Source organism: Rhinoderma darwinii, chromosome 1 (assembly GCF_050947455.1).
Source record: "Rhinoderma darwinii isolate aRhiDar2 chromosome 1, aRhiDar2.hap1, whole genome shotgun sequence".
Lineage (NCBI taxonomy): Eukaryota > Metazoa > Chordata > Amphibia > Anura > Rhinodermatidae > Rhinoderma > Rhinoderma darwinii.
In genome coordinates this window covers 132,441,164-132,460,613 of record NC_134687.1, presented here as the reverse complement: position 1 = coordinate 132,460,613, position 19,450 = coordinate 132,441,164, and the positions used below count along the sequence as shown (strand labels likewise).

General features: G+C 44.1%; 1 protein-coding gene across 1 annotated transcript in view; it reads left to right on the top strand.

Annotated features, from left to right (window-relative positions):
• Positions 1 to 429: 429 nt before the first annotated feature.
• The window catches only part of SMAD1 (SMAD family member 1), a 67,498-nt gene continuing 48,477 nt past the window's right edge, over positions 430 to 19,450 (top strand). The window contains exon 1 of the mRNA XM_075860382.1: positions 430 to 632. The gene's annotated coding sequence lies outside the window, so the exon portion shown is untranslated. The remainder of the gene's footprint in view (positions 633 to 19,450) is intronic.

Sequence of the window (19,450 nt, the reverse complement as noted above, 5' to 3'; positions counted from 1 at the left end):
ACTCAAAAGTTAAAATTTTTGCAACTTTTGTCCATTTGCGACTTTTCTATGCCAGGAAACTGTTGTAGAAACGTTGTGAGGCCGCATGATGAAAATAATGGCATTGTAAGCTGTGCTCTACTATACATGTACAATTGCTATAACCCATAAATATTTGCCATTATTTTTTTATACCATTTTTTTTTCCAAACATCCCTCTAATTAATAGTTTATACTTAGATTCTAGTGCCTGAGCCTATCACTGAGACATTATTAAAAAAAAACAAAAAACCCTTGCCCCTAGTAGACATAGTTGTGTGAACTATGCACAGGACGTATGCAGAGAGTGTATGGAGAACTGCCCGGCCCTGTGACTCCCCTCCCCCCTCTGGTCTCTTTTAAGACGGGCCCCTGGGCGGGCAAGTGAACGGCTGTGCGCCGTGTGCTGAGACTTGTGCTTTGCAGACGCTCCCTGGTTGGGGTGTGTTGTGTATTGGCAGTGGGGCGGCTCCGACTCCCTGACGCCAGTGAGACCAGATCAATCCAGGCAGCCGGGGAGAGAGGAGGAGGAGGGAGCCTCACATCCCGGGCTGCTGGAGGCATGCGAACCGCTCTGCATCGTTAGCCACCGATCACCGTGTAGGACACAGCAGGTAAATGAGCGTGACCGAGAGGTGTACGGGGAGGAGTGTGCGGGGCTCTCCAGCTTCACAAAGTCCCGGTAGGCGGCAAAGTAGTTTATTATACGCCAGGCAAGGCGCTACACCGACACACGGCGGGCGGGTGAACGGTGGATTGTCACGGTGTCTTAAAAGTTACTTAACCGGTGTATTGTACCCCCCTCCCTTGCACAGTCGGGGGGGGGGGGGGGGGTCTCGGTCACTCCCGGTGTACGGCACTCTTCCCGTTCTGTATTTATAGGGCTAGATCAGTGCGGACAGCTCCCGCCGTTACAGGAGAGCATAGAGCGGCGGCCTCCGCAATGAGTCAGCCCCGGGATAGTGGGAACTTTTGCTCAGGATCCTGGAAGGAGGGGGGAGGGGGCATGATGGCGCCTGCGGTGCACAGAAGCCCTTGTGTGAGGTTCTCTCCCCCTGTACCCAGCGCACTCCGTCCAATCCTGCCGCACTGCTGCGCTCCCTGCCCTCTCCCGGACTTTCCACACGGCTCTCCTCTCATGACGGGAAATGTTACTAAACTTTCTAATGTTCTCCGGAGTCTCCGACGGACAAATGTCTTGTCACTTTTTCCGCTGAGAAAAAGGCGCAGATGTGTCTCCTGTATAAAATGGCTCGCATGAGACCACGTACGGAGTTATTTACTGTCCTCCATTTCCCACAGTCTAGTCTATTAAAAAAAAAGTAGCAAATTGTTTCATGATTCTGAAGTGTCCGCACTAGAACGGCTCATGTCTGTGGCACAAGTATTAGAACGGCTCATGTCTGTGGCACAAGTATTAGAACGGCTCATGTCTGTGGCACAAGTATTAGAACGGCTCATGTCTGTGGCACAAGTATTAGAACGGCTCATGTCTGTGGCACAAGTATTAGAACGGCTCATGTCTGTGGCACAAGTATGGTGGCAATTGAAACCGAAACACCCCCCCCCCCCATCCATCCCTTGCTAAAACAGAACCTGCTCCAGCCTTGGACCCTCATTGCATTTAGGCAATTGCTCAAATAGTAATCCCATAATCTATCCTGGCAAATTGTTCGTTCCAGTAATCTGTAATTGTGTGGCCCCTGATTTACACTGTGCTGTTCTGTGACCATTCATAGACCAGACTGGACGTATCCCAGAAAGCAGTTGCCCGATGTGCCTAGAAATCTGGCCACCAAACTTTTTCTACTATGTTTATGATAGTTCTTCAGTCAGGCCACTAAAAAAAATGAATGTGGCTCCTCAAGTCTCAATAATACTTAGATTATAGGTGATGATGACCTGGTATGTGAGGTTCTCCGCAGCCTTGCTGGTCTGTAGTCTGGTCCCTCCATGGCTGATCTCGAATAGTGAATTCCTATATAGGCTTTACTAAGCACATGTTGAACACTTGTGGCCGTGGCTGGTTCTGGTGTAACTTCGGTGAGATGGCTGCTGTTATAAATACATGCTATTCATGCCTGGGCCTTGCACTTCTCTTGGAGGAGGGCAGCTGGCCTAGCACTGAAGTGAGACGCCATATTTCTCCTTGGTGTGTTGTAGCCGCTTCCTGTCTGCTCACAACTGTGCTAAATAATAACACCTTGTGTGGAGTCAGATGGCCGGCACGGTTTTATTTCCCTCCTTTGCGGCAGACGGTGTTGTGCCCTCAGGCTCGGTTACTCAGTGGTGACTGTATTTTGTGCAAGGAGGGGAGCTGTCTTGTCTCTTGAGGCCGGATGACCACATAGAAGAGCGTGGTCTCCATTTTCTTGTCAGACAGATGTGTGGGGCTGTAGTCTGCGTCAGTCAGGAAGCTGCTTCATATTCTCCCTGGAGAGATGTTAGTGAGCGCCTTGGCTGCTGGAGCTCTGGTTACTGGAGAACTCATTTGAGGTCTTCCCTGTATGTGAGTGTCGTCTGGTAATCCCGAACCGTTTTGTCTCGGGAGACTGTCCCTTTAAGACGAGATAGGGTTACTCCTGGGGGCACAGGTTGTCCTTGTCTTAGTGTCTGACCTCTGAGCACTAGACGTGCGTTGTGCGGAGTTCTAGGTTTATGGTGGAGCTGGTACTTTGAGACTCTACAGTTTTCCTATTGTTATGGCCTCTGTCTTCATACGAGAGGTGAAGACATGGTGAGATCCAGCATCTTGTCCATATGATAAACCTGTCTGATTTTGAAAGCCCAAATTAAGACCGATTCAAGAGCAGTAGGAATTCTGATATGGAGACTGTTATTACTTGTACCTCAGCCTAAGTATCCAAGAGTTTGTTCAACTGCAACAGTACCATCTGCAATTCTGAGAAAGCGGGGCAGCTTTCCAAAAAATGTTGTTCTGCTAAGCGATCTCTATTGAACAATAGTGACCTGTATGTCATTAGGGACCATCAGACATTGCCCAGCTCTGCACTTCATCCTGACAAGCTAATTGCCCCCAATGGATGGAGCTTTGACTATTTATAAGCCCATTCCCTCTGCAATATGTAACTGCGTATGAGCACCATAAGGGCAGTCCACGTGCTGAATTGCAGTGTTTTTTTGTTTTTTTTCTGTCCTGAATTGAGGATGGGAAAAAAAACGTAGCGGCATCGTGGATGAGATTTAACCAATCTCCTCCACGCGCTGAGTAAAATGGCGAGCAGAAATGTACCTGCAGTGTGTGTTTTTCAGGCCGCAGCAGGTCAATTCCTGCTGCAGAAAGTGGCCAGAATTGCTGCATTTTAATGTCGCTATCTCCTTGCATTGTGAAAAACGCAAAAGCAAAATACGCACCATTTTTCTGCCGGAAATAGTGCGTTTTTTGCCGCATCGGGAAGTCTGCGACTTTCAATGGAATTGCTGCAGACATTTTCTGCACCAATTCCATTGTGTGGACAATCCCTTAGGCTTCATGCACAAGGTAATATTCCAGATCCGTAATACAACACCTATAGACTGCTATGGGCGCATATTCACCTTCGTTACTGCAGTCAGCACAACACTGCGATAACAAAGCAATCTTTGGCCGTGCGACCTGGTGTAGCCCTAGCCTTATAAATGTGGACAGTGTGTAACGATGTTCCATACGATGCCACTGTTTCCCATGGGAACTAGGGATCAGTCATATTAAAAAAAATCTAACTTGCACCATCCTTTGTCTTGATGGCAGATATTTGGGTACGGAAAGGCTCCCCTGAAAATACACTTATAAATCCACGGATAGTCATTGTGCAATATTGGCCATTTGGGTAATAAGCATTAAAGGGAACCTATCCTTCACTTTGTTCTGCCCTCACTGATGGCCGCATAATGTAGTGATTTCAGTAGTCTTTCGCTTATTTTCTTAAGTGGAGCAATTTCGGAGAACTTCCACGTGGAGCCTGGTCAGCGCCGCCAGAGGAGTACTGTGTACTCATGAGCTGCCACTAGCACCGCTCACGCCATGCTAGCTCAGCACAATTTTTCCCGTCCAATAAGGAGAAATCTGTGACCGGCTCAGAAAGGACCCTATGATGCACATGTGAACATAGCCTTAATGGGGTTTTCCTACGAGAGACAACTATGACCTATCCACAGTATAGGTCATAAATGTCAGATAGGTGTGGGACCCGCATCTATCTCTAGAACGGGGCCCCTAAACCCCATTCTACCGCTTTGTGTTTCGGCTGATTCCTGACCGTAAAGGTGAAAACGGCATAGCTCGCTGAGCTACGCTATTTTCGCAAGCCCAGTAGAACTGAATGTTTGTTACGGAAACAGTGTAGCTCGCATGCTACGCTGCTTCCGTAACTGGTATTCACTACTATGGGACTTGCGGAAACAGCGTAGCTCAGTGGGCTATGCTGTCTTTGTAACTCCCGACCATAAAGTCAGGAAGTGGCCGGGAGTCGGTGATGGCAGACAAAGCTAGAACAGGGTTTAGGGGGCCCCGTTCTAGAGATAGGTGGGACCCGCATCTATCTTACATTTATGACATGTCCTGTGGATATGCCATAAATGTCCCTCGTGGGAAAACCCCTTTAAAGGCTATATGTACTTTTGAATTGGTTTTGATTAAAAAAGTTTTACATTGAGATATAGCTTCTATGTGTCCAGTATACATAAAAGCTGTATCTTGCAGTCGGGTCTGGAGGAATGACTGCTTGTAACTTGGGACACCTGCTGTACAGTGTAGATTTGTTTCCACAATAGGCTGCTGTCGTTTTTAGTTTTCTCTCCTATAAAGGCTATGTATGCTTTCCCTGTACAAGTGGCTGATAGAACAATCTCTCCATTTGTAGCCTTATCCAGTTAATGGAGGGCTCAGCTCACCCTTATAAATAATGTAAGCTATGTCTAATGGAGGGACCCTGGGGACGGAGGAAAAAGCATCATTACCAGACTTTTCAAGATGCCTCAGATCTCAGATTGATTTACAGCACTGATCTGGTGCAAAACGATCCATCCGGGTCATTCTGTAAAAGTGTATTCTGTGAGATCAGTCATTCCATGGAAGTGATGAAGAGCAGAATGTGTAAGATGTGGGGTTGTTTTCACCTCGTACACATGTTCTCTGTCCAGATTCCTAAACTTTATATTAATACCTGCTAAGGTTTTTTTGTTCTGGTCTTACTGTAAGGAAACTTTTTAGATGTCCTTATGACCAGCGTGCCAGCTACATCCGTTTCCTTTCTGTGATGGCCCACAATACCATGCTTCCTTCTATCACTAGTATTTTGAATAGGTGTAAAGATTTCATACTGGGAAGTTATCAGGAAATGACTGGATGGTGATAAAGTTTCTTCTCGACATGTAGACCTATAATACATAAATAATAAGCAGCCCCCCCCCTTCCTCTCGTTCTCTAAATGGTGCTGCCCATCTGGCACTTCAGCATACCAGTCTGACCTCCGTTCAGTGCACATACAGAACATTAGCAGTAAAGAGCTGCTCTGCTGTGCTCCTCCAGCACATCGATCATCCTTAGGTTTCCTAGCAATACTGTACTGCTTGTGTTAGACAGCTGTGTTCTTGGTTAATTGAATTCTTTTTTCTTTAATGATTGGTGACTTGGCTCTGAAAAAACAGAAATTGTATGTGTAGACCTCCACCCCATGGCCTAGACCTGAGATGTATTCTAAGCAATGTATATTGAACAGGCCAGTTATGTAGTCTGTTTAGAGAACCTACATTTAGGCCCCCTGCCCACGACAGTGCCCGTAATCACGGTCTGTTATTACAGGCACGGCCGGCTGCGGACTGCTGCCAACAGCCACCTGCATTTGCGAGTTGTTCTCCCATTCTAAAGTATGGGAGCACGGTCCGTAAAAGCAAAAAAATAGAACAAGTCATGTCTTCCGCGGAGGCTTTCTACGGCCCGGACTCCTTCCCGTAAATATACGGGAAGGTGTCTGTGGGCAACAGAAGTGAATGGGTCTGTAATTACAGACCACTTCTACGGTCGTGTGCATGGGGCCTAACCATATGTAACCCTTTTTTGTATAACTGGATACTGCATTTAATAATTTTATATAAATAATTTTTACATATACCATCCCACTTTTGAACGTGACTGCAACTCCTTGCAAATATATACAAACTAGAAAAAAGGGTCATGCAATCCTAACTTTTTATATCAAATAGTATAAATGTTAGAGAATATAAAATATAGCACATAATAAAATCCATGATGCATCACCAAAAAGACCAGCACACATACTAAATAAATAAACCGTGGACAGCCACATTAGAATAGGAGACTACTATAAAGCAACATAGCAGTATGCATGAAAGACCTCTAATATAGCAGATGGCTGACCCAATAATGATTAACCCGTTAGTGACCGCCAATACGCCTTTTCACAGTGGCCACTAATGGGCTTTATTCTGATGCATACGCCTTTTCACGACGCTGCATCAGAATAAATCAACAGAGCAGGGAGCCGTTAAATCTCCCTGCTCTCAGCTACCAGAGGTAGCTAAGGGCTGGGGGCATCCCTGCTCGACCGGGTGAGATCGATTAATCTTATCGCTCTCGCCTGTTTAACCCCTCAGATACGGCGCTCAATATCAAGCGCCTCATCTGAGTGTCTGTGTCTTCTATGGCAGCCGGGGGCCTAATAAAGGCCCCAGGTCTGCCTGTAGTGAATGCCTGCTAGATCATGCCAGAAGCATGGCCCGGCAGATGCCTGTCCGTTTTTTAAACTGACAGACAGTAATACACTGCAATACAGAAGTATTGCAGTGTATTATAAAAGCGATCGGATGATCGCATACTAAAGTCCCCTAGTGGGACTAGTAAAAAAAAAAAAAAAAAAATGGAAAACACACTTTTCCCCCTTACAAAATGCTTTACTATTAAAAAAACAAAATAAAGTGAAAACGTTACACATATTTGGTATCGCCGCATACGTAACGACCCCGACTATAAAGCTATTACATTACTTAACCGACACGGTAAACACCGTAAAAAAGAAAATAAAAAACAATGGAAATTTACTGTTTTCTGTGAATCCTGCCTTCAAAAAAAGTGTTTATAAAGTGATCAAAAAGTCGCATCTACTTCCAAATGGTACCAATAAAAAGTCGTCCTGCAAAAAAAAAAGCCCTCATACAGCTGCATCAGCGGAACAGTAAGAGTTATGGCTCTTCAAATATGGAGACATAATCAAATTTTGAAAAAACTGTTTACTGTGTAAAAGTAGTAAAATATACAAATTTGGTATCGTTGCAATTGTAACAACCAGCTGAATAAAGTTATTTTGTTATTTATACCACACGGTAAACGGCGTAGATTTAGGACGTAAAAAAGCGAGGTGAAATGTCTGTTTTTTTTGTTGTTTTTTTTCTAATCCCCTGCCCCAAAAAAAAAGTTAATAAAAGTTAGTCAATAAATTATATGTTCCCCAAAATGGTGCTATTAAAAATTCAAGTTGTCCTGCAAAAAACAAGACCTTATACAGCAATGTAGATGCAAAAATAAAAACTTTATAGCTTTTGGAATGCGACGATTTATAAACACGAACAGGAGGTTCTTAACATTTTGATCAAACTGTATAAGCCCACTTGCCACTTCACTGCGACCTCTTTAAAGTGGGTCCCTACTCTATCGGTTGCAGCACCGTATGGCGGTCACCGCCACTGCAGCAACACTCCTGCAGAGGGAGCAACCCAGAGGCCCAAAAGCACCCATGCCATCAGGTCAAGCCTCCCTGGCTCTGGGCCACATCCCCCCCTCAAGTGCAGCACCACAACAACAGACACCACCCCACAGTAGCACAACGTGTGAACAGATGGAATAAGCTCACCTTACCACGCACTCCCAGTGGACAACTGAGAGTACAAGCAAGAGCAGAAACACTTATGAGGTCATTCCTAAATTAAAATCCGCTGGGCCAAAAGTGTGGAGTGCTGGTGCCAAGTCAATTAAAAGAAATGAGGGGATACACTATATAATATCAATAGGAGAGACTAGACATGGAGTGCGTGGTAAGGTGAGCTTATTCCATCTGTTCACACGTTGTGCTACTGTGGGGTGGTGTGTTGCTGTGGTGCTGCACTTGTGGTGGGATGTGGCCCAGAGCCAGGGAGGCTTGGCTTGACCTGATGGCATGGGTGCTTTTGGGCCTCTGGGTTGCTCCCTCTGCAGGAGCATTGCTGCAGTGGCGGTAACCGCCACACGGTGCCGCAACCGATAGAGTAGGGATCCACTTTAAAGAGGTCGCAGTGAAGTGGTAAGTGGGCTTATACAATTTGATCAAAATGTTAACAAAGAACCTCATGTTCCTGTTTATAAATTTTGCCTAGCGGCGATTGATCATAGTATATAGTGAATGTGCGGTCCAGGTCTAGTCTCTCCTATTGATACTATGTAATATGGGTAATAAATGCAAAAAATTGTATCGCCTATCAAGAATGGAACTGGAAAATGTTTATAGCTACAAACTGCACTAGATCTATCCGGTGGAAAAAATAGCTCCACTAGGTAAGTTGTCAGTAATGTGTCTGGTCACCTCGTGAGTGATGTTGTTTTCCAGTTCCATTCTTGATAGGTGATACAATTTTATTGCATTTATTACCCGTATTACATAGTTTAATATTGTGAACTGGCAATCCATTATCACTCTTACGTTAACCATTATTGGGTCAGCCATTTGCTATATTAGAGGTCTTTCATGCATACTGCTATGTTGCTTTATAGTAGTCTCCTATTCTAATGTGGCTGTCCACAGTTTGTTTATTTAGTATGTGTGCTGGTCTTTTTTGGTGATCCATCATTGATTTTATTATGTGCTATATTTTATATTTGCAATAAAATTTATACTATCTGTTATAAATAGTTACGGTTGCATGACCCTTGTTTGTATTTTTTTTTTATTTTTTTCGGTTGTATATAAATATTTTGTAGGTTTCTCTATTAAATTTTTTTAAATGGAGGAGACCAGTTGACCTGATGTCTATTCTGTGGATAATCGCTGATCTGCCAGCATTTAGTCCAGTTTGTTTTTAAATTATTTTTTCCCCCCAATAAACCGTCATCTGTATGTTATTCCAATAGATATGCGAAGATTAACCCCTTCCCTCTTTAGCCACTTTTGACCTTCCTGACCGAGCCTCATTTTTCAAATCTGACGTGTCACTTTATGTGGTAATAACTCCGGAAAGCTTTCACCTACCCAAGCGATTCTGAGATTGTTTTCTCGTGACGCATTGGACTTTAAGTTACTGGCAAAATTTGCTCGATATGTTCAGTATTTAATTGTGAAAAACACCAAAATGTAGCGAAAAATTAGCATTTTTCTCAATTTAAATGTATCTGCTTGTAAAACACAGGCAGTTATAACACACAAAATTGTTGCTAATTAACATCCCCCATATGTCTACTTTAGATTGGCATCGTTTTTTGAACATCCTTTTATTTTTCTATGACGTTATAAGGCTTAGAACTTTAGCAGCAATTTCTCACATTTTCAAGAATTTCAAAAGGCCATTTTTACAGGGACCAGTTCAGTTGTGAAGCGGCTTTGAGGGCCTTATATATTAGAAACCCCCAAAAAGTCACCCCATTTTAAAAACTTCACCCCTCAAAGTATTCAAAACAGCATTTAGAAAATGTCTTAACCCTTTACACATGTCACAGGAATTAAAGCAAAGTAGAGGTGAAATTTACAAATTTCATATTTTTTTGCAGAAATAAATTTTTAGTACAATTTTTTTTTTATAACACAGAAGGTTTTACCAGAGAAATGCAACTCAATATTTGTTGCCCAGTTTCTGCAGTTTTAGGAAATATCCCACATGTGGCCGTAGCGTGCTAATGGACTGAAGCACCGGCCTCAGAAGCAAAAGGAGCACCTAGTGGATTTTGGGGCCTTATTTTTGTTAGAATAAATTTTAGGCACCATGTCAGGTTTGAAGGGCTCTTGCGGTGCCAAAACAGTCAAAATCCCCCAAAAGTGACCCCATCTGGGAAACTACACACCTCAAGGAAATTATCTAGGGGTACAGTGAGCATTTTGACCACACAGGTTTTTTTACAGAAATTATTGGAAGTAGGCCGTGAAAATTAAAATCAACATTTCTTCAAAGAAAATGTATGTTTAGCGATTTATTTTTATTTATTTTTTTTTATTTTTTTTTTCTCCTCATTTCCACAAGGACTAAAGGAGAACAAGCACCGTAAAATTTGTAAAGCAATTTCTCCCGAGTAAAACAATACCCCACATGTGGTAATAAACGGTTGTTTGGAGACACGGCAGGGCTGAGAAGGGAAAGAGCGCTATTTGGCTTTTGGAGATCACATTGAGCAGGAATGGTTTGCGGCGGCCATGTCACATTTGCAAAGCCCTTGAGGGGAAAAAACAATGAAAACGCCCAAAAAGTGACACCATTTAGGAAACTACACCTCTTGAGGAATTCATCTAGGGGCGTAGTGAGCATTTTGACCCCACAGATGTTTCATAGAATTTATTAGAATTGGGCAGTGAAAAATAAAAACAATCCTTTTTCTTCAATAAGATGTAGCTTTAGCGCAAATTTTTTCATTTTCGCAACAAAGGAAAAAAAAGAACCCAACATTTGTAAAGCAATTTCTACCGAGTACGGCAATACCCCATATGGTCATAAACTGCTGTTTGGGCACACGGCAGGGCTCAGAAGGGAAGGACCGCCATTTGGAGTGCAGATGTTGCTGGATTGGTTTCTGGGCGCCTGTGGGCCCAAAACAGTGGAAACCACCCCAGAAGTGACCCAATTTTGGAAACTACACCCCTCAATGCATTTACCTAGGGGTGTAGTGAGCATGTTAACCCTGCAGGTGTTTTGTAGAAATTAGTGTGAACTCGATGTTGCAGAGTGAAAATTGGATTTTTTCCACAGATATGTGGACAATATGTGGTGCCCGGCTTGTGCCACCATAAGAAGACAGCTCTCTAATTATTATGCTGGGTTTCCTGGTTTTAGAAACACCCTACATGTAGCCCTAATCTCTTGCCTGGACAGTCGACCAGGCTCAGGAGTGAAAGCGTACCATGTAAAATTGAGGCCTAATTTGGCGATTTACAAAGTATTGGTTCACAACTGCAGAGGCTCAGATGTGAAATAATAAAAATAAACCCATGGGTTTATTAAGGGGTGTAGTGAGCATTTTCACCCCACAGGTCTTTTCCATAAATGAATGCGCTGTGGATGGTGCAAATTCAAAATTTATATTTTTCCCTAGATATGCCATTCAGTGGCAAATATGTCGTGCCCAGCTTATGCCACTGGAGACACACACCCCAAAAATTGCTAAAAGGGTTCTCCCGGGTATGACTGTGCCATATATGTGGAAGGAAACTGCTGTTTGGGCACGCTGTAGGGTTCAGAAGGGAGGTGGCACCATTTGGCTTTTGGAGCGTGGATTTTGCTTGGTGGTAGTTTTGTTTGGAGTCTTACTGGTGTTTCCGTTTATAATGTAGGGCATATGTAAGCCGGGCGGAGTATATAAGGGGCATAGTCAGGTGGTATAATAATGGGGTAAAAAAAAACAATAAAATAATCCATAGATGTGTGTTACGCTGTGAAGCAATCCTTTCTGCACAGGCCGGTGTCGCACTGATATATGGCGTCCTTTATTATCCCCCTTTTGATCCACACTCCACGCCTTTGTAGTTTGGGGAATTTTGCTAGGAAGTGTTGTCCTGGTATAATACGGGCAACGTCGCTTCTAGCGGATATGTTTTGGGCCCTCCCTTTCCTGGTTCCCTAATTTTAGGTCCTTGATAAATCGCCTCTTCAAACAGAAGAAATGTTCCCCTCGGGCACAACTGCATATTTTTTTTATTTCCTGACTTATTGGAGCCATAACTAATTTTATTTTTCATAGACGTAGCGGTATGAGGGCTGGTTTGTTGCGGGACGAGCTGTAGTTATTATTGGTACCATTTTGGGGTACATGCAACTTTTTGATCACCTTTTATCCTATTTTTTGGGATGCCAGGTAAACAAAAAAACGCAATTCTGGCACAGCTTTTTTCGTTTTTTTTTATACAGCGTTCACCACGCATTATAAACTACATGTTAACTTTATTCTGTGGGTCCGTACGATTCCGGCGATACCTAATTTATAGCACTTTTTTATGTTTTACAACTTTTTGCACAATAAAATTACTTTTGTAAAAAGAATGTATTTTTTTCTGTCGCCAAGTTGTGAGAACCATAACTTTTTTAATTTTTTTGTCGACGGAGGTGTATGAGGGCTTGTTTTTTGCGGGACGAGCTATAGTTTTTATAGGTACCATTTTTGGATACGTGCGACTTTTTGATCACTTTTTATTCTAACATTTGTAGGGCAAAGTGACTAAAAAACAAACTCTGGTAACGGTTTTTAAGTTTTTCGCTGTTCACCGCGTGCAATATATAATATAATATTTTGATACCTCAGGTGGTTACGGTCGCGGCGATACCAAATACATATATGGTTTATTATTTTTCAATAATAAAGGACTTGATAAGAGTAAAAGGGGGATTGTGTTTTATTTGATTACTTGAAACTTTTATTGTTTTCAAACTTTTATTATTTGCACTTTTTTTTTTTTACACTTTTTTTATACTTTTTTTTACACTTTTTCTCAAGTCCCACTAGGGGACTTGAAGGTCCAACGGTCAGTTTTGGTTTTTTTTTCTAATACATTGCACTACCTATGTAGTGCAATGTATTAGATCTGTCAGTCATTCACTGACAGCAAGCCGATTAGGCTTCGCCTCCCGGCGGGGCCTAAATCGGCTTCCGTAATGGCAGAGCAGGAGACCATTGTGTCTCCTGTTGCCATAACAGCAGTCGCCAGTCCTGATTGCCTGTCAGGGCTGGCGATCTGCTAGTAACCGCTACGATGCAGCAATCGCTTTCGATTGCTGCATCGAAGGGGTTAATGGCAGGGATCGGAGCTAGCTCCGGTTCCTGCCGTTACAGGTGGATGTCAGCTGTACAGTACAGCTGACTTCCACCGCTGATGACGCCGGATCAGCTCCTGACCCGGCGCCATCTTGCCGGCAGCTACGGAAGCCGATCAGGCTCCGCCGCCGGGGGGATCTTGACCGGCTTCGGTGCTAGGCAGACCGGGAGGCCAGTATTAGGCCTCCGGTTGCCATTGCAGCCACCGGAACCCCGGCAATTTCATTACTGGGGTGCCGATGAGCTGCAAACACCTTAAGTGCAGCGATCGCGTTTGAGTGCTGCACTTAAGGGGTTAATGGCGGGGATCGAAGCTAATTTGGGTCCCCGCCGTTACAGCCGGATGTCAGCTGTAAGATACAACTGAGATCCGGTGATGATGGCACCGGCTCAGCTTCTGAGCCGGTCCCAAACATTCGGCGTATATGTACGGCAAGATGCGGGAAGTCAATGCTTTCCATGACGTACATGTACGGCAAATGTCGGGAAGGTGTTAACTGTGCCAGCCTTTGCTAGTTGTCCCGACGAGAAAAATCAATCCTGTTCAACCTATGGTTTGCTCAATGGAAGCCTTTGGGCAAGGACCTGCTATGGCCCATAGTTGTTAGATTGTTGATCTTTGCCTGCCACAAAAATCCAATGTCTCTGGGCAGCTGGTTTTAAAACAAAAGCTTTTATTCGATGTGAGTGGAAAATCACAAATCCCCATTAATTACACATCTGACTTTTGTGCTAAAATCCAACACTCAGTGTGTGTATACGGCCTTGAAAGCTTGGAGCGTCTTCCTCCTGAGTATCACATGTATACTAAATGTTAACTCAACCTATTTTGAGCACATTGTGCCCCGTTAGTTTGGTGTTCTTGACTTAAACCTATTGAACACCTTTTTAAGAGCGCGGTGTGATGGTTACACCAAGCAGGATGAAGCAAATGAAGTCAGGCCTCATGCACACTACGTGTTTTTGTCCTCCCATAAATACGGGTCCTTGGTCACACTTATTCGACCCGTAGTGCACACGTATTTACGAGCACGTTTTCGCTGCAAAATTGCACTGCACTAATTGGCAGCCCCTTCTCTCTATCAGTGCAGGATAGAGAGAAGAGGCAGCCGTTTCCGAACTATAAGAAATTCATACTTACCTGGCCGTTGCCTTGGTGACCCGTCCCTCTCGACATCCAGCCCGACTTCCCTGGATGACGCGGCAGTCCATGTGACCGCTGCAGCCTGTGATTGGCTGCAGCGGTCACATGGGCTGCAACGTCATTCTGGGAGGCCGGACTGGAGGAAGAAGCAGGGAGTTCTCGGTAAGTATGAACGTGTTATTTTTTTTACAGGTTGATCTATATTGTGATCGGTAGTTTCTGTCCAGGGTGCTGAGTTACTACCGATCGTTTAACTCTTTCAGCACCCTGGACAGTGACTATTTACTGACGTCGCCTAGCAACGCTCCCGTAATTACGGGTGCACACATGTAGTCACCCGTAATTACTGGAGCCCCATAGACTGCGATGGGCCTGCCCGTGCCGTTATTACGGCCTGAAATAGGACATGTTTTATATTTTTAAACGGCACAGGCACAGGCACCTTCCCGTAAGCATACAGTGGCCAATAAAAGTCCATGGGCCCGTAAAAATGTCCCGTAATTACGGGCGGTTTTACGTTTGTGTGCATGGGGCCTCAGAGTTTGCCGTCTACTCCTGCGGTGTCCAGGACATGCCGCAATAAATCGCCAAGTCTCTTTAACTCTTTATAGTGATTGTGGCAATTGATACTATAGTAAATGTGTGTCCCCCTTTTTAAAAGGAAAACTGACTTATGGTTGTAATCTGCCCTCTTCTAGTTTGTGAAAACAGACGACCCTTTAGGCCATCAGTTTATAACAGTGTTTCTGAATGGTGTGGGGACAAATGTCATTGAATTAAGCTGCAGGTTTTTGTTTTTATTCCTGGGCATGCCGTAGTTTCACAGCTGGTAGTGAGCAGTTGGCTTGATTTTAGTGTGTGGGGCCTGGTAAAGACTGATGTGCTAAAATAAATACTGCACAACCGTAATCGCTGAATAAGCCCTAAGTTGTGCTGCTTCTTGTGAGCTACGCGCCTGTCTTATTTTATTTTTTCTTCCCCTCTACAAGGAAAGTTTACCCACACAGTGATGTTACAAAGCAATTAAAACATGACAGGATGGGTAAAATGACAGATCCATGCATACATGCAGCTGGTGTTGGTACGTGATAATGGGGATGTATTCTGATGGTCTCATTTTAAAGACTGTCACCACATTATAAGTGCCCTATCTCTTACATAATGAGATCGGCGCTATAATGTAGATAACAGATCGTTTTTCTAAATAAAAAACACTGCTATTTTTCACCAAGTTATGAGCGATTTTTAGCTTTGCTAATGACTTTCTTAATGCCCAGCTGGTCGTGTTTTTACTTTAGACCAAGTGGGTGTTGTGGAGAGGTGTATGACGCTGACTAATCTGCGTCAAACACTTCTCTCCATTCATTTACTCTGCACATAGTGATCCTGCGTTCACTATGTGCAGTCACATACACCCACATTAACGTTACTGAAGTGTCCTGACAGGGAATAGACATCCAGGACGGAATGTCTATTTACAGTCCTGACATTCGGTAACGTTTGTGTGGGACTTACAGCACAGCAAGTGTAATCTCTCGAGATCACGCTGTAAATGATGATTATTGACCAATTAATTAGGCAAAACCCCTTTTTTACATACCACACCCCCTATTTGCATGCTACGCCATTGAATTTTTATCCCCTGAGCCTGCTATATATATACTACTGTATATAATATACCCCCCTGAAACTGCCGCCACACAGTATAATGTCTCCCATAACTGCCTTTACATAGTATAATGCCCCCAATGGTGCCTGATATAAATAATATACATGCTCCCCTAACCCCCTTTAAACGACGAGTGGAGGCGATCCCTCTGGTCTGTGCGTCACGGCCTTGCATCCAGCGATACATAGTGAATGGTAGAGCAGGTCTCCTGCTCTACCACTAGATTCAACTGTATCTGCGTCCTGAAGATGCAGATACAGTTTAAACCGGGAAAAATAATTGATAAAACCGAGACTGGTAAGATGACTTCTATTACTTGCACTGAATTTCAATTTTATTTTTTGTATTAATTGCCCAGCCCTACTCACTGGGTTACTTATCACATTTTGAGAACCTAACTCCTCATGCACACGACCGTAGCAGTGTGCATGGTCCGAGACTATGGCACGTCCAGCTCAAGGAGTGTTATCCTTGGGACGTCCGCATACACAATATGTGCGTTGGCTTTAAAGGGGTTCTCCACTCCCTAAAGATTGATGGACTAGCCTCCGGTTTGGCAATCAATATCTGATCAGTTGGGGGCCGACTGCCAGACCCCCACTGATCAGCTGTTTTGAGGGGGCTGCAGCGCTCGTTCCCCTTTATTAGTCACTGCTCACACTGAATCGCCGACGCCGCAGTAGCGGTGGTTCACAGTATTGCAAACTTCTCCCAGTGAAGTGTATGGGAGAAGGTTATAATACCGTGAACCGCCGCTACTGCTGTCAGTGACTCAGTGTGAGCAGTGAGGCCCCATGCACACGACGGCAAAAAACCTCAGTTTTTGCGGACCGCAATTGCGGTCCGCAAAAACGGAGCCATTCACTTTCATTGAACACTGACACCTTTCCGTAGCACTACGGAAGGGTGTCAGTGCCGTGGAAATGTTCCGGGAATTATGGAACATGTCCGTTCTTTCGCATTTTGCGGGCCGTGCTCCCATACGTTGTATGGGAGCACGGCCCGGAAATGCTGCTGTCAGTCAGCGGCCGGCCGTGCCCGCAATTGCGGGCCGTGATTGCGGGCACGGCTGTGTGCATGGGGCCTAAGGCCAGATTCACACGAACTAGTGTAAACTTGAACGTGAAGAACTGCATTTTTTTTTTTTTTTTCACGTCCGAGTCTGGACCAGTATTCACAGGTCCTTTATAGACTAGTCTATTGAGGGATCTGTGAAAACGGACGAAAATAGGTCCTAATTATTATATTTTTTTTCACGGGCTTCTCACACGGCTCGTTAAAACGGCCATGTGAACAGCCCCATTGAAATACATGTGGCCTTCTTAAAAAAAAATAAAAAAAAAAGTCGGTCATGGACGAGATATACCCGTCTGAATTCACCCGACGGCTATATTCACATGAGCGTGTCCGATTTGCATGTGCAAAAAATGGACCATATTTCATGTCTGTGTGCCATCAGTGTGCTTTGCGTGTGGTATCATTTTTTTCACGTCCGTGGTTACTCTGCAAGCGCTTGCTTTTTTTTTTTTATATATTTTTTTTTTCCCATTTCTTTACCAACTGATGAGTGAAACACTGACCGCACACAGATGGTTTTCACTCGCCTATAGACTTCAATGGGCGATAACATCAGCAAAAACGCATCACTATAGGACATGTAGTGCGTTTCATGCAACGGACACTCGCGTGAAAAACGCACATGTCTGAATAGCTCCATTGTATGCATGGGTCCGTGTGCTGTCCAGTTATTTTAACGGACAGCACGCGGATGAGGAACTTTCTTGTCTGAATGAGCCCTAAGGGAGATAAAGGGGAAGCCGCTCTCATGCGAGCGCTGCGGCCCCTTCAAAACAGCTGATCGGTCGGTGTCCTGGCAGTCGGACCCCTACCGATCAGATATTGATGGCCTATTCTGAGGATAGGCCATCAGTTTTTAGAGACTGGACAACCCATTTAAGGAGCCCGGACCGCAAATGCGACCTGTAAAATGACTTGTCCTATTTTTTTTTATTTTTTTTTTTGGGTCTGGGCTCCCAGACAATGCATTGATCGTGGAAACCAGTAGTGTGCATTAGCCTATAGGATAGAATGTATCTCATGCTATCCGCAATTGCTGATCATATGTGGACCATAATGCCTGGTCGTGTGCATGAGGCTTAAGGCTAGGAGGAAACGGTGGTTCTCCTTAGATGAATTTGTGATCTATATTCTGCGGGATGCTGTACATTTTTGAGTTTTAATTGTGGGGTGAGCAATTTAAGAACCTTGTACTAACAGGATCATCGCATGTGCCATGTGTACCTGGAACTTTTTACCTCCATGAGGGGCTGTATTCTACATAATACATCAAAACATTGGAGAATTTTTTAATTTTTGTGGGTTTTTTTCTTACAGGTTTAGTAGACAGGGGGAGATACTTTATATAAACTGCATGTGATACCAGTGGTTTGTCATAGAATCAGTTCTAAAGACACTTCCTAGAACTGCTTCCCTTAAAAACTGCATCAATAATGGCAAAAGAGAAAAATTGTTCTGTCTCACTGATAGTAGCAATCTGATCGCTTCAGATTGTGCTGAGAATCGTACCATCTAAGGGGGAGCTCACATGGAGTTTTTTGGCGCGGAAACCGCGACGCACAACGAGCCAAAACACGGCCGAAAATGCCTCCCATTGATTTTCAATGGGAGGTGGAGGCTTTTTTTTTTTTCGCGAGCGGAAAAACCGGCTCGCGGGAAAAAGGGACATGCCCTGTCTTCGGGCATTTACGTTTCTGACCTCCCATTGACATCGGTGGGAGGCAGAGAGTGTAATTCGCTGAATTTTATGCCCGCGGCGCTCAATGGCCTCGGGCGAAAAACGCAGCAAAAATCGGCGTGCAGGCAGAGGAAAACCTGTCTCAAAATTCCAAACGGAATTTTGAGGCAGATTTTCTGCCTGCAAAAAACTGTGTGAACCCAGTCTTGGGTTCATATCTGCGTTGGAGGCTTCGTTAGGGGCCTCTGTTGCAGATCCGACCAAAAATACCGGAAATAGAGCACAGAAAACTGATGAAAGCAATTAAAGTCAATGGGTGCCGCCGGTGGTGTATGTCCGTCAACGGATACACAGACCCAGGTGTGAACCCAGCCTAAGAGTAGGTTATGCAAGAATTAAAGAATAGTCTCAACAGCCGTTTTATGGCATATCCACAGGATTTGCCATAAATGTTTGAGATGCAGGTCCCACCTCCCCGACCCACAATCCTGCCTGGTGAGACAGCTGCTGCATCCAGGCAGTGAACGTGGTCAGATGCCGAGCTACGCAGTTTCTGGAACTCCCAGGTCGTGCTTTCTAAAAATTGTATAGGTATGTAGACACTACTATAGCTTTTAATATATAAATATACAAGAAAATATTGAACTGTTTGTTTTTTTGTTCATAAAAAAAGATGTAAAACGGAATGTGTGTATCTGGTCTTAGTAGGCTTGTCATTTTAGCCGTTCATCCACTCGCAATAATTTTATTCCCTAGGCAAACAAAACCAGAATGATCTGTGTCTTGGGATATTCTTTCCAACCAGTCAATTTGTTAGAGAACATGGGTTCTCAGAAGAGATCAGAAAGTGACAGATTGAATAAATGGTGT